General features: G+C 39.2%; 1 long non-coding RNA gene and 1 pseudogene across 1 annotated transcript; one reads left to right on the top strand and one right to left on the bottom strand.

The window, feature by feature from the left end:
* The first annotated feature begins 1,361 nt into the window (after positions 1 to 1,361).
* Positions 1,362 to 2,903, top strand: LOC126612418 (inactive poly [ADP-ribose] polymerase RCD1-like; annotated as a pseudogene).
* A 3,374-nt stretch (positions 2,904 to 6,277) lies between these two features.
* LOC126632000 (uncharacterized) lies at positions 6,278 to 6,967 on the bottom strand. The gene is made up of 2 exons (XR_007626534.1): positions 6,847 to 6,967; positions 6,278 to 6,798 (listed from the first exon to the last, which is right to left on the bottom strand). It is a non-coding gene; the product is annotated as an uncharacterized LOC126632000 (long non-coding RNA).
* Positions 6,968 to 16,605: the final 9,638 nt, after the last annotated feature.

Below are 16,605 nucleotides of genomic sequence, written 5' to 3'. Positions count from 1 at the left end.
CGACTCTGATGTGGTTGCCATGTTAGAAGACTTGCTGGAAAAGAAGGTGATTAGTTTGCCTGAGTGCAAACGGCCAGAAGAGATGAATCGCACTGACAGTCCAAGGTACTGTAAATTCCACCGCTTCATCAGTCATCCGACAGAAAAATGTTTCGTGCTGAAAGATCTCATCATGAAGCTAGCTCAGAAAGGAATCATCGAGCTAGATCTTGACGATGTGGTGAACACAAACTATACCACCTTCACTTCTGGCTCTTCCGACTCGAAGTTTTCACCTCAACCGCTGGGGGCATCCTCCAAGACAAGCAAAATTGAAGGATGGACTCAAGTCACTCCTAAGAAATTGCACAAGAAGCATATGTCTCCTCCACAAGTCCGCCAATCGGAAAGGGGGCAAAACAGCTCTTGTCAACCTTCAAAACAACATGAACGTGTTGAAGATGATGAAATTGCGACACAAAGATCGTCCGTTGCCATCACGATGCGCGACTTCTTGCCCGAAGACTTCTTCAATCACGCAGTCAAAGCTCCTTGCTATGAAAATTATGAGGAACGCCTCTCCCGAATTGCTTGACAAAATTCACAAATTCTCCTTGCCCGCACGAGTCTAAACTGCATGGCACAAAGCTCTTTGTTCGCACGAGCCTAAACTGCACGAACCAATGCTCCTTGTTCGCACGAGCCTAAACTGCACGAACCAAAGCTCCTTGTCCGCACGAGCCTAAACTGTAGGACACGAAGCTCCTCGCCTGCACGAGCCTAAACTGCATGGCACAACGCTCCTGGTCTGCACGAGCATAAAAGGCAACACCAACGCTCCTTGCCTGCACGAGCTGAAACTACAAACGGCACAAAAAGAAAATACCAAAAAATATGTATGTATTTGAACTACGTTACGACTTGATCTCTTTCTTTGGAAGGGTACGTAGGCAACTCGAATATTCAAAATTTGAGTTCAGTCACACCAAAATAAGGAATAAAGATTTAATTAAAAGTTTTGATGCTATTACAATTTCTTTGTACAAAAAAAAAAAGAGAGAGAGATACATGTTTTATGTATTTACAAAAAAAAAAAAAGAAAAAAAATATATACATATGTTTTATGTATTAAAAAAAAAAAAGAGATACATGTTTTATGTATTTACAAAAAAAAGAGAAAAAAATATACATATGTTTTATGTATTTAAAAATAAAATAAAAATAAAAAAAATAAAAAAAATAAAAAAAAAGAGAGAAAAAGGAACATATATGTGTATGTATGTCCTCTATCTAGCAGCAATAAGCCCATCAAAAGGAGGTTGTCCAAGCCCAAACCTATTATCTAAATCCAGCTCCAAGAAAGAAGCCAAAAAGGAGCCGGCATGCCATGCTTCCTCTGCTCCCAGCGAATCCGACCTCGCCACCTGGGTCGACTCCCTCCAAGTTTTGCAGAAAACCCTTTTCTCTGCACTCGGTCTTCCTCAGCGAGCTCTAAGAACTTCTGCAATCGGACGTCCAATCGGATGCACTACCCCTCCAATTTCAAGCGGAGCGCCGCCCCGGCACGGGTTATGTTCTTCCAGAACGAGTCCTGGGACGACTTGCCGAACCCGATCGTCGAATTTCTGCGTGCAGGTTTCGCGGAGCGCAAGGCGGTGGTCAGCGTTGACATGGAGGGGTCAACGGTGTTGTTTGACTTTGTGCGAATGTTGCAGATTGATTTGGGGGCTGGGAGTCAGAGATCTATCGCTTGGATTGACGTGAACGGCAGGCCCTTCTTCCCTAAGGCGTTTGTCAGCGAGGATTTGGTGGACTGGTCGGATAGTCCGAAGGTCCAAATCAACCAACGGGTCAATGTATCGGGTCGGGTTTTGGGCAAGAAGCGGACGGAGGAAGAGCCGGCGGATGAGGACGAAGTGACATCGTCGATAAGGCCGTGGAGTTCGGAGTGGCCGAATGTGAGGTTGCTGGGAGGAGTTGAGAGGGTTTACACAGTGTGCAGCGATTTGTTTCTCGTGGGGATGAGGAAGGTCGATCTCTCGGCTGCTGTGACGGCAGTTCATCAGTGCGAGCCGTTGGATAAGGCTCGATTGGAGGTGTTTCAGAAGCAGATTGAGATCACCAAGGCGGCTCGGGGCTAGGCCAATGTTGTATACGCCTGGTGCGGCGTCTCGGGCAGCGATGTGAGAGGCATTTTGACACATGGGTTCGGCGCACCCAGTAAGGTTTCTGGGACGCAGTCGCATGGCGTCGGTCTTCACCTTTCGCATTTATCGGCGCCTTTCCTGAGTTGTGGGCAGTCGGAACGGGATGATAATGGCGAAAAATATGCTATTTTGTGCCGGGTTATACTAGGCAGTGTTGAAAAAATTGAGGCAGGAAACACCGATCTCGTTCATCAATTGCTCCAATCGCCACCTTCCTCCACGCCAGCCCGTATCCTCCACTCCTCCTTTCCAGCTTCAGAGGCCTGGGTTGCGCCACCTCCGCCTTGCAGCAAGTCTCGGTGCCGGAGAAGATCAGAACTTCGCCGATTGGAAGGGAAAGAAAGTGAAGAAGAACAAAGAGGTTGTTGACCACGGCGGCTTTGACTTTTCGCCACCAGAAGTTCAAATCCGTTCTGACGGCGTGCTCCGCCGTCTCTCCTCTCATCTTTGTCCTCTCCCATTCTCTTCCGTCCACCTCCCTCTCCAACTACGACAAGCTCATGGCGGTCAACGTCCGCGGGATGGCGGCATGAGAGGGAACATCATGTGCACGGCAAGCGTGGCATCGAGTGTTGGGGCGGGGCGTTCTTCACGGAGCTGCACCGACAGGGCCTCGCTCTTCCATGGCCGCCCACGCAATCCTCCGCAGCCACAAAGCCACCATCTTCATCCACCAGGCTCCTCCCTGCCTTCTCTCCATCCTATCCTGCATCCTATATATATATATATATATATATATATATATATATATATATGTATGTACATGTATGTACGTATGTATGTGTGCATATAAAAAATTACAATATAAAAAAAAAGGAAAATAGACATGGTGCACCAGGCACCGAAAGCAAAAAAAAAATATAAAAAAAATAAAAAAATAAAAAAAAAGGGGAAAAGCAAAGGTGGTGCCAGCACCATGAAAGAAAAAATAATGAAAAGATATAGAATGGTGCATGCAAAAGAAAGTGGTTGTGGCTAGCATCGAAAGTAAAAAAAAGAAAATATAATAAAAAAAAAGGGTCATGATGGTGCGGTGTGTGCATATATATATAATGTAATATGTATAAAAATTATATATATAATAATTGCATTGAGAGAAATAAAGTTCATTTTATTTATTTCTATATATAAAAAAAATTAAAAAAAAATTACATTGAGAGAAATAAAATCTATTTTATTTATTTCTCTGGAAAGATTACATAAAATTGCATTCTACATACAAAAAAAAAAAAAAATTACATATGTGCAAACAAACGGAAGGGAGTCTTCATTGCTCAGGTGGTGTCTCAGTACTCGGCGGAGCTCTAGGAAAAAGAGACGTCGGAGGTTGACTGTTTGAAGTCACACCACTCGGCGGAACTCCAAGAAGAAGAGGCACCGAAGGTTGATCATTTGAGGCTTCATTACGCGGCACAGCCCCAGAAGACGAAGGCAAATGCTGCTGGAACAAACCCACAAACCTCTGATGATCAAGTAAAATCTGACCATCAGATTCCTGCATCTGGTCAATCTTCCTCTTCATGTTTGTCGCATAGCTATGGGCGAGCTTATGCAACTGTTTATTCTCCTGCTTGAGCCATCTAATCTCTTGTTTGAGACTCATCACCTCAGCCGCCAATGATTCAACTTAACGGGTTCGAGCAAATAGGCGTTGGGCCATATTAGACACAAAACCTGCACACTGCACGCTAAGAGCCAGAGATCCTTAACAGCCAACTCATCAGACCGTTTGGAAAGTAGTCTGTTATCTCTGGGAGTGACAAGGTTTCGGGCCACCACCGCAGCGGTCATATCATTCTTCACCACCGAATCCCCAACGGTAAGAGGACCAGTAGGGGATATGAAGGACGGGCGCCATATGTTGTCTGGAGAAGGCGGGACTGCCTCTTCACCAAGGTTCAAATCAAAACGACGGTCAGAGGGCCCAGACATTTTCAAAGGTGTTAAATAAAGAAGAGGTCGGACAAATTAAGATCTTAGAAGTACAAGAGGGGAGTTTCTACAAGCGAAAATTCAAGTGTGCTTTGAAACGAACTGCGTACCTCTATAAAAAATCGGCACTCGACGGGATTTTCAGAGATCGAAGAGATGAGCTCAGAGTTCGAAAATGCCGATTCAAAAATCGAAGAGGCAAGCTCAGAAATCGGAGAAGCATCTTCCTTTTCCAGACGTGTTAGCACCCGTCACACACAAACTCAGCTTTGCGGAAATCACGGGCAATTTGTTAAAGCGCCAATCCCAGATATCGAAGAGGCGCCAGTCTTTTTCAGCCTCGTCAGCACCCGTCACGCGCAAACTCAGCTTTGCGGAAATCACGGGCAATTTGTCGAAGCGCCGATCCCAGATATCGAAGAGGCACCAGTCCTTTCAGCCTTGTCAACACCTGTCATATGCACACTCAACTTTGCGCAAATCACGGGTAATTTGTCGAAGATTTTCGGTGAAGGAGAAAGAACGTGAAGTATACTGTTCAATCATCCAACGGTTGCCGACACGAGTGAAAGAATAGTACCTCTACAGGTGTTAAAGAACTTCCTATAACCGTCCACCTTCACCTTCCATAGCAAGGCAGACATACAGAGCCTTTCTTCATCTCCAAAAAAATGCTTTCCCTACGAAACCTCTCGAGTCATTCAGTGTTCCTTATTCCTTGGGGTACCTTTGCAAGCCAATGACTCCAAAGCAAAAGTATCTCATATCACCAGGGTAGAAAGCAAGAGTATCTCATATCATGCACTCTCCATGTCCTTTCCTTCGTCCTTGTTCTTACCTGCAAAGACAAGGATAAAGAAAGCAATATGCCGGAACCTCCACTCAAACTCGGGTAAGGAACCGACTGCTTGGAACCCTTCCCTGATTGCCTACCTGGCACTGCTCTCGAGTACTCATTTCCCACTGTTGTTGTACTTCCAAAGAAGCTGCCACATCTGCCTGGAGAACAGATAAGGCAAGTGAAAATGATACCTTGCAGCATGTGGAGACAAGGTGCATAAGGAACAAGCAGAGAAGAATGCGGTCTGCACAGTCAACTCAGCAAAAGGAATTCGAACTGAGGAACTCGAGAATCTACCATATCTGCCTGAAGAAACAAGCAGAGAAGAATGCAGCATGCACAGTCAACTCGGCAGAAAGAGTCTAAGATGAAGGACTCGTTTTGACCCTCAAATTCTTGGGTCGACTTGCTAGGCGTTGTGGGCTGCACGTGCCGATTCACCACCCTTGAATCAAATCCTTAAAGATCAAGTCACCAACTAGAAGAAGAACCCATCAATCTTGAAGATCATACCGTTGACCAAACTGCTCAGGTGTGAATTAGAAAGATTGAACAAAGCAATAAGTCGTCACCTTCACCGCGTACCTGCTTGCCATATGTTCGAGTCAACCTTCAAGAATCAAGCCTCAACGGCCCTTGAAGAAGCTTCCAGCCAAATTCAAAATCAAGCCTCGACGGCCCTGGAAGAAATCACAAGTCCGATTCAAGATCAAGTGTCTATCACTCTTGAATCAAAACCTAGTTCAAGAATAAGCTGTGGAAAATCAACAATTGGAGGAATCCAGAAAATCCTCCAACCCAGTTCAAGATCAAAGCTGTGGAAAGTCAACAAAACGCAAAAACAAATACGTGCCGATTCATCCACTACCAAAGCCAAGGATCATGTACCACATAAAGCTCATTTTGGTCCAATTTCAACCTTCAAGATCAAGCCTCGACGGCCCTTGAAGAAATTTCAAACAAAAGTTCAAGAACAAGCCTCAACGGCCCTTGAAGAAATCTTAAGCCCAATTCAAGATCAAGCCTCAACGGCCCTTGAAGAAATCTCCAGCCCAATTCAAGATCAAGCCTCGACGGCCCTTGGATTGACATCTACATTAAGGGACTTCAAAACGCATCTCCTACACGTGACAAGCACATGTATACAACGCGCCTTGAAGTGGGGGCATTTGTAGACATCGAAATTTCGGTAAATAAATGTTGACCGATAAATCAAAGTGTCAACGCTCATGTATTACATAAATTTTACACGTAGCGTGTGACTCAACGAAAATTGAAATGAGTTGGAAAAGTCATCAAATAGGACACGTGTCAACACTTGGCAGAAACGACTTATTTCATCTGGAATATTATATTCAAAATTAGGCCTTGGAAAATTCTATAAATATAAGCCAATTTCATTCATTTGGGGAACGAATTCATATTACACCTTGAAGCTCTGAAGCTCTGAAACTCCGAAGCTCTCAAGCATCCAGGTTCCCGAAGAATCAAGAAAGTGTTCTTCGTTCTTCGTTCATCGTTCTTCCAAGATCAAGCCTCGACGGCCCTTGGATCAACAATCATCCACCTTCAAGATCAAGCCCCGACGGCCCTTGAAGAAAGTGTTCTTCGTTCTTCGTTCATCGTTCTTCCAAGATCAAGCCCCGACGGCCCTTGGATCAACCATCCACCAATTCAAGATCAAGCCCCGACGGCCCTTGAAGAAAGCACCATCGTTCATCATCCGTTCATCCAAGATCAAGCCCCAACGGCCCCTCTGGATCAACAACGTCGACAAATCCACACATCCAACCGTTCTTCAAGATCAAGCCCAAAAGCCCCTTGAAGATCCGTTCATCACTGTTCTTCAAGATCAAGCCCAAAAGCCCTTGGAGATCCGTTCATCACTGTTCTTCAAAGATCAAGCCCAAAAGCCCCTTTGAAGATCCGCTCAAATCCACCTTCAAGATCAAGTCCACGGCCCTTGAAAAACGTTCATCCTTAGATCAAGCCCAACGGCCCTTTGGATCAATCGCACATCCACAAATACACACCTTACGGAGATCGAATCAGAGGATCAAAATAGAGAGAGATTGTAACCCAAAACTATCAAATACAAATATTTGTTTGTGCGCGTTGTTCTTGTCTCTTTCGTTTCAGGAATTTTCCGTGTTCACAGATTCCTCTGCTCTCCAAACCGTAAATAAATAACCCTCAAAGCCTCCACCATTTATTTGCTACAACTGATTGATTAAAAAAACCATATAAATTTTATTCAACCTTATGCATGCCCTACAAGTCAACAAGTATTGTAAAGAAATGTCAAGGAGACTTGCCTTCATCCAGTAGACTCACTATATCACATGGAAACATCGAAATTAAGAAGTAACTGATTTGTAGGAGAGTTGCCTTCATCCTTCAAGAATTGCATCTATCACTATCCACTAATTTGTTATTCAAGAATTCCACCAATTAAGAATCAATGGTATCTAAATGTGATTTTATTTTTTCTTTCTGAAAATCAACGATATGCATGTATCTCTTTGTAAAGTCTTCCTTATTAATTTGGTTGTCTTCTTCAAAATTTAATAATGCGCGCTTGTTTATTTTTATCTTCAACGTCTTCTGAGACAATGACGGCTTTACTCGAAGAGCTTCCACGGGCCATTATCTGTACAAGTTTTCAAGTATTGGGTTGTCATATAAAGAACTTTACTACTAAATCTCCTTGGTTAAGAAGTTTACCGCTATGTTTACTTTATCAAGACCTTTCTACAGAATATGTTATGAATCATGATATTTACTAAAGAAATTTAGTTAATTCTGAACTGCATATGATTGTTTGTTCGTCATAAATTTTAGTTCAAAGGATTGGTTGCGCTCTTATGCAAAATCTTGTAAAATTTACTAAAGGGTTAACTTTTTATTTTTCATTTTTATCCAAGTAGTAATTTATATTTACATGTAACAACGATGCCATGACGTTTAACAAACTAATTATTATTTATTTCATTAGAAATAATACATCGACAATCCCATATGCTTTTTGTACACAAATTATAGAAAATGTCGTAAAAAATAATTTAAGATATATAGAGGTTGTGAAGGGTGAAAGGGGGTGAGGAGAGGATTTAATAGAAAAACTAGTATATGCCCACACACAGTGTGTGTGAAGTTTTTTATTTTTGTTTTTTAAATTAAAGGGGAGAGAGAGAGAGAGAGAGAGAGAGAGAGAGAGAGAGAGAGAGAGAGAGAGAGAGAGAGAGAGAGAGAGAGAGAGAGAGAGAGGTTTAATTTTTTATTTTTTAAAAATTAGAGGTGTTAAAATCACCAGTAGGTGAGGTTTAAACAAAAAATAGCAAAATTTTATTTTGTGAAATTATGTTAGTGCCCTTAACTTTTTTTGTTATCATAGGAGATTAAATAGTATTTTCACTCTCTTTTAGTTGACAAAGAAAATTCAATTAATATGTAATTCAGATAAAATAAGAAGATAAGATGTGAGGCATTGGCTTTTTGTGTAAGTGGAGGATGACACAAAGGGATGGAGGAGAGGAGCCTATGGGGCATGGGTAAAGAGTAAAAAAGGAGAGAGAAGAAAGAGAGGAGGGAAAAAGTGAGAAGAAAATTAATTTGTGTTATTATTAATATTTTATTATATTTTTTGTCTTAATTATTAAATAAAATTATTAGATGCTTTTTGGTTAAAAATTTAAAGTTTTGGCAACATAGTACTACGGTCTAATAATATTCATCTTTACTTGTAAATGAGAGGTCTTAGGTTTGATTCTCGCCAAAGGCGAATTTAATTAACATTATTGCTAGCCCATTGTAAGTTTAAGCCTATCTCCCTCTCCTTAGTGTAGATAATATCGTTTCTTTAGAAAGAAAAAAAATTCAAAGTTTGAAACTCTTTTCACCTTCCATTCAAAGATCAATTCCATGTCATGGGACCTAGGGAAGTTTGAATGGAAGCATCGTCCGGCTGTAAGACGTTAAAGCAAACGCTTCTTAGGAGGCAACCCATGCATTTAAATAAGGAAGACTTTGGAATTGCTCCACAACCAGATTTGCGTCCCTAAACCCTTCTCTTTGCTGCACTTATTTTGCCATCTTTGCCATGTTTAGTTCATTGTTGTTTCCTTGTTTTCTGTGAGTTTATACTTGAAACATTGAAGACAATGTTTGATTTAAGTGTGGGAGGGTGTAAACAAGTGTTTTTATTGAAAATTCGTGGGTTTTTATCACCTAGCATAACTATAGTTGTTTTCACTGTTTTTAAGTGTTTTTAGTGCATTTTGAGCTGTTTTGGTGTGTTTTGAAGTAAAAATCCGAAAATTTGAAAAAAAAAATCTGGAAAAAATGTTTTGAACAAGCCAAAAAGAGTTGTTTTTGTGTGTTTATGTCTTAGGGTACATTCCAACACAATGATGATGATTTGGTTTTTAATTGCATGACTGTTAAAGAAAGTTACAAACATGGGTGAAAGTTTGATATGCTCTTTGGTTTATGCTTGGTTGTAATTGTCATTAACGAATTAACATGTAACTACAAAGAAAAAAAATCAGTTTTTGTAACATGCTTGAAGGAAAGAACTCAAAACTAACGCTACATCCCTGAGAGACTTGAGCCTAAACGTTTATTTGGAGAGTTATTAATCTGTGCATTCTTGTTTTCTAAAAGTCGTTGCATGATCTCATTATTCTTTGCTTGGTTGCTACTTAGAATGCATTTCATCACTTTAGTTCCAAATATTAGAACTCATGCCCGTTTCATTCAAAGCTTAAAATTGAGTGCATAACATATAACAAGATGAAGTTGTTTAGTAGTTACCACCAAAGCCATAAAGCCTTCATCCCATGCATTTGTTTTGTAGGTTTAACCCCTTTGAGCCTTATTTAGCCTATTTTCGTTGTTAGCCACATTATCCCTACCTAGCCTAGAATAAGACCATCAACACCCTTGTTTTTAAAGTATAGTGGAGCATGACTTAGAGGGAATTCCATTTGATCAAACATATTGCAGAAATCAAGTGTGGGGGAAGGTTATGTGCATGGGTAGAAAAAGGAAAAAAAAAAAAGAAAAAAAAAACGTGAAAAGAAGAAAGAAAGAAAGAAAAAGTTGTGAAATAAGTGAGAAAGAACTCACAAGTATTGGTTGTTGAAGAAATGGTCCAAAAAGTTTGAATATGACCCTAAGTTGTACGAAATCCCCTTAGTGTTTCAAGTTATTTGCTGCATTCAAAAGGGAATTCTAAGTTGATTTCATTACTTTGCTTACTATTGCTTTAAGAACCTTTGTTTATCCTTAACCTTTCTTTGTTAGCCAATACCCTTAGCCCCGTTACAACCCTTAGACTTTAATCTTGGTTGTTGTGTTTTCAATATGTGGAGATTGGGATTGGTATGAGCATATGATATCACTGGTTCTCGCTTCTAAGTAGTGGCATTCCATTCATGAGATCATATATATACATGCATTGATAATTCCATAAATTACTTTCTTTGTTTAAAACATATGTGAGTGTTAGTTTTCATGTTTACATCAATCTTCTCACATATACCTAGTATAGTGAGTGTAGTTAGAAAATCTGTGTGAAAATAGAGTGTATATCCGGTGAGGAATTGAGGGAATTCTCTAAGGCATGTTACTGCCTTCAAAATGTTGTTTTAATTGATTAAATGCGAGCTAGTGAGTGATGACTGTGATTAAGTATGTGCTCGAGGGTAGGGAGGACTAAAATCTATGTGAGTAGTGATTTTTAACATGTCATGTTTCATTGGAAATCCCTGAGGCGAATGTTGGAAGATTTAGGTTTGTTTTGTTTGTTTTGTTTCCTTTGTTTTGCTCGATGACTAGCAAAAACTAAGTGTAGGGTGACACGTTGGTATATAACACAATTTTTAACAAAATTTTAACGAAATGGCCATATTGATTTGCAATACCCATTTTCAGGAACTACATTGATCAATCTTCAGTTTTATGGACTATATTGATGAGGTGGGTCAATTTCAGAGACCATTTGTGATAACAACCCTACATTGAATACTTCAACTCTTAATATGTAATTTAGGATTGATTGTTATTTGTGAAAAATCGGATTATCTTTCCCAAATCTCTAGATTTTTCTTCTTCATTTATCTCCAATTTTTAAGTTAAAAAAAAATATCAAAACCGAACCGAAATACGCCAAGCTGAATTACTTCTGTTTACTTTCTAAGAATTTAAAAAGGGAACAAAGTAGTAACTTATATTTTGACAAATGACCAAACCTTGTTAAACCGAACCTCTAGTAAAGAAAGAATACGAAGGAAAATGAGAAAGGGGCTAAAGACGTTTCGTTGCGCATAGAAAACAAATGAAAAAAGTTCAAATGTATTTTGGCTGCACGATCTATTTCTAGTGGCTGATATTTTTAACACACAGGTCAAGTCAATAGACTTATTACATATGCAAAGACTCTGCAATAGCAGCACATGAGAAATTTTTCATTGATGACCAGAATACGGATGACACACCACTTATTTTTATATAAGTGGTGAAAATTTTTATTTTTTAAATTATTAACTTTTTAACACATATATTCCACTATTTGTATAATGACATGTGGAGTACCACCATTTGTTTCGGTCACACCAAAATATTTCTCTACCACCATTTGAAATTTCCACCCACTTGCACGGTTCAACAAAAAATTTGGACTTTTCAAAACTAGACTTGTATTTATATCTGAGGGGTGATGTGTGATGTAGACCTGTAAACGGGTCGGATTTATTGGGTTTGGGTCGGGTTGAACCAGACCCGTTAAGTTAACGGGTCACCCGAACCCGACCCGTTAAGCTAACGGGTCACCCGTTTCACCCGTTAACATCCGTTAACAATTATTTTTATTTTTATTTTTTGCATAAAGTTTATTTTTTGTCATTAAGATTTTATAAAAATTACTAAAATATCCTCAACTAACGGATGCTAACGGGTGTTAACGGGTCCTAACGGGTCTAACGGGTTGACCCAAAGTGACCCGTTATTTAACGGGTTGTTAACGGGTTCACCCGTTAACGACCCGACCCGTTAAGCATCCACCCAAATACAAATATTAACGGGTTGGGTCGGGTCGGATTAACGGGTTGGGTCCAAAATGTCAGGCCTAGTGTGATGCATTTATGCATGTATTGTGGTGCTAGCTTCATATCTTTATTACAACCAAGGTCTAAAATATCGATGATATCAGAAATATCGGCTCCAAAAACACGGAAATTTCGATGAAAATATCGGGATATTATCGATATCGATAAAAATTGAATAAAAATCACGGAAATTGTAAGAAAAAGTTGGAAATTTTTATTGAAACTTTGCAGGATGTTTATTTAGTCAAATATCTATTAGTTTATCACAAAAAATTGGAAGGAAATGCATTGCATGATGGATTTAACTGATTTTAAGTTGATTATATAGCGAGCTGGCAAACATTGTGAGTGTATAAAATATATAGTAATTAATGAAAGAAGTCTAAACACATCATAATCATTTATATATAATGAATTAGTACAATATTTTATACTTTATAGAAATTTATCCTAGATAATAAATATTAGCTTACAAGCCTTGCAGACATCTTAACGACCATATAAATATTACAGGCTAAATATGTAATCACAAACTTAAGACCAACAAATTGATTGATTGTTTTCTTGAGCGATAATAAATGAGTTGCAATCCAGTTTCCTCAATTAAGTGGATAAGTGTGAAAATATCGCGCTCTAAAAAAATAATATTATCGACGATATTTTGCCGATAATATCGATATTTTAGACCTTGTTCACACCTAATATCAAATTTAAAAGTGATATGGGCAAGATTGCAAAAAGCGGGAAAATGCAAGGGTAAAATAGGGAACGTGTGGTTAGATTTTTGGTCCTTGTATTTTAATTGGACAAGGATTGTCTGCCCTCCCACCTTCCATGCCCTCCTGTTTGTGTGGTCACAGTTAAACCACGTCAATATTTTATATTACTATTTATTTTTGTCTTATTATCTCTATAAAAGAAACAATATAAAATGTTGATGTGGCTTAAGCGTGATCACACAAAACAGGAGGGCATGGAAAATGGAAGGGCAGACAATCCTTGTCCATTTTAATCTGCTTTTTCTGATAGCCATCCTATGAACATTACATTACCCCACCAGCAATAATTACCACTGTATTAATTGATCGTAGACCAAACACGCCCTCAACGAAGACCAATAAAGCTTTTTCTCTCTCTCTAACTTTCTCTCTCATCAGCAGCTTCACAAGCAGAACTCAAGCTCTCTTAAGTCAAACTTTACCTCTTTCGGAAGTCAAATCGGAGCTTCTAAAAATATCGTTCTCGGCTCAGTAAGAGTTCCCCAATTCTCTGTTTTACTTCACTTGCTAAGTTACTGTTCAAATTCTGAGATCTAGGTTGTCTAAGGTTTCTCTGCTCACCACCTGTAGACTGTTCCTCCTCCCTTTCTCACCTCCCCGCGAGCACAATCAAGTAAAGGGAGGCCTTGTTTAGTTCGTACGAGGCGGAGGATCCATCAAACCCGAGCGGGTTTTGGGATCTGGAGAAAAGAGATTGCTCATTTTGATGGATCTGAGTGTGGATTGCAGAGAGAGGCGCAGATATTGGCAGCTGCGACGACGAAGCCTCAGCTGCAATTGCGACGACGGAGCCTCGGCGATATTATCGATAATATCGTGATATATTAACGATAATTAAGTGAATAAGTGTGAAAATATTGCACTCTAAAAAAACGATATTATCGGCGATATTTCGCAGATAATATCGATATTTTAGATCTTGATTACAACATTTGTGTGTTCTGCCTCTTGATCTTGATTGTTATTGTTTTTAAGATGGGATAATTATGGTGCTTTTGCTATTAATCATCACCCTACATGTGAACCTTGGCAGCGGGTTAGGACCTAGCTCCTAGGTGATTTTAAGTAAATTTATTATTAGCATATGAACAAGTGCATGCTTATACTTCAAAAATAAATAATTGCATTAGGATAAATAAATTGCAAAATAGAATGACATATAAGTTATAAAGTATTAGAACATAATGAAAACATAGAAAACAAACATATAATGTGTGATCATCTAAGTATTTAATAAGTCTCTTGCAATTTATTGAACAAATAAAATGAAAAATGAAAGTTATCTATTTTCTATTTAATGAGGGTAGTGATTTAAGCAGTCTAGGCAAGGTCTAAAATATCGATATTATCGGCGATATTTCGACGATAATATCATTTTTGTGAAAGGGCGATATTTTCACACTTATCCATTTAATTATCATCAAAATATTGCGATATTATTAATAATATCGATAATATCGTGATATTATGGATAATATCACGATATTATCCATAATATCGATAATATCGCTCCACCTTCCTAACTGGCCTAAGGCCCGAGGGTTATGGGAAATAGCCTGAAATGCCTGCGCTCGTTGGGAACCAACAGGGAAGAACAAAGTAGAACGCTGGAGTTTCTACAGCTCCGGCCAACTGCAAACTACCACCCTAGACCCCGATCTAGGTACCAAACGAAAACACAAGGCGAAAGGAGTGCGTTTATACCTTCCGTTTGCCGTGAAATGACCTGTGGTGGTCGGAAAACCTCTCGACACCCACAGCCTCGCCATAGATGGGTGTGCCTATTCCCGAGTTGATTTCGTCCCAAAAACCTAACCGGAGAAATTCAAGAAACTCACCGAAGGGTTCCTGCGTTCGCCGAGTTGCAAAGACAAGAAGGAGATGGAGAAAGACGAGGTTGCTGATGACGATGGGTGTCTTCCTCGAGCAGGTGCGTGTGTGTATGTGGGTCTCGGTGCAAAGAGAAATGAGAGGAGAGTTTCGAGAGAGAGAGATAGAGAATGCAGAAAAGAAAGAAGAATAAAGAAGAGGTTACGGGGTAGGGGACAAAAAGAGAATAATAAGGATTGTTGGGGTGCTGCCACGTGGCAGTTTGAGAAAGAAGAGAATCTTAAGTGTAGATTCGGATTAGGTAAAGGAAATTAGGACTAAATTGATAGATTCCATAAATATTTGGGGAAATACGAAATTTAACATTATATTTGGGGGTTGGGGTGTTACATTCACTGTCTCTCACTCACTCTCTCTCATCTCTCTCCCTCTCTCCTCCTCTTGCTCAACTGCGGTGGTGCCTCTCTGGGTAAGCAAATCCAAATTGGCGTTCACCCAAAGCTTGACGCTGACGTCGATCTGTGCGTTTGCGCTGGACCACACCATCTGCAACTCCAATGTCTGCTTCGATCGGTAAATCTTTTATCTAGTTGGGGTTCATCGACTTGTACGCAGTTCCTAAATTTGAAAAGGAAAGGAAAAAGAAAAGGAATGAGTAGAAACGAACGGAGAAGCTTTGACCAAAAAAAAGAAAGGAACAAGAAGCAGCTGGAAAGGATAAGAAAGAGGGTGGAGAGACAAAAAAATATTTAGATCCCAAAAATAATTTAGTCTATGATTTAGTCAGACAATGTACCAAACGTTTAATTATTCTTATACTAGTTAGTCTATATGTCAAGCCAATCCAATTTAGTTCATGAACTTAATCTAGTCCGAGATAGTCCAGTGAAACAAATGCACCCTAAGTTTAACCCCTAAACTATTGCTGATAACTAATTCATTATATATAAATGATTATGATGTGTTTAAACTTCTTTCATTAATTACTACATATTTTCTACACTCACAATGTTTGCCAGCTCGCTATATAATCAACTTAAATCAGTTAAATCCATCATGCAATGCATTTCCTTCCAATTTTTTGTGATAAACTAATAGATATTTGACTAAATAAACATCCTGCAAAGTTTCAATAAAAATTTCCAAGTTTTTCTTACAATTTTTGTGGTTTTATTCAATTTTTATCGATATCGATAATATCCCGATATTTCTATCGAAATTTCCGTATTTTTGGACTACCGATATTTTCAATATTATCGATATTTTATACCTTGGGTCTAGGCTCATTTTCTTAATTTTCAAACATGCCTAGGTCCGGCTAGGTGGAGAGTTTTAGAACGGTGGCTTTTGCTATTAATCATCATCCTACATGTGAACTTGGCCACGGGGATGCTAACATGACGATGAGGTGCACAGAGGGCGAAATTGCAAGCCAACTGGAGAAGTAGAACCCAGATTCGACTGAAATAATTAAGTAGCAAATGAAATCCGTGATCAAATAAAACCGATACGATACCGTACTAGTGGTACAATCCAGTTATATCGCAGATAGTAGTAGATACTTGGGGTCCCCGTTCTCTCTTCTTTTGGTCACCTATTGCTAGCTTTTCTATGTAGCTTGCAAGTCTACTTTCTGTTGTACCGTGTTTGAGACGAAATGACGCCCATATTTTGTTGAGATAACTAAGTACCGAAAGAAATTCACCATCGTATAAAATTGATGTGATTTTGACGCTAATGGTGCAAATACAAGTCCATCAATCCTCGGTAGTACTAGAGAGACCGAAATTTTAAATTAAATTTATTAACCAAATGACAGGATTGTTAATAATTGAATTATCAGTTAAATATTGATTAACGTGTTTATTTTTTATTGATAACATTTTATTTGATTTAAAAACTCATTCTTCCTAGCATTATTTATAACAAAA

This window comes from Malus sylvestris, chromosome 1 (genome assembly GCF_916048215.2).
Source record: "Malus sylvestris chromosome 1, drMalSylv7.2, whole genome shotgun sequence".
NCBI classification, from domain to species: domain Eukaryota; kingdom Viridiplantae; phylum Streptophyta; class Magnoliopsida; order Rosales; family Rosaceae; genus Malus; species Malus sylvestris.
The sequence above is the reverse complement of the archived record's forward strand: the minus strand, read 5'-3'. Positions and strand labels throughout refer to the sequence as shown.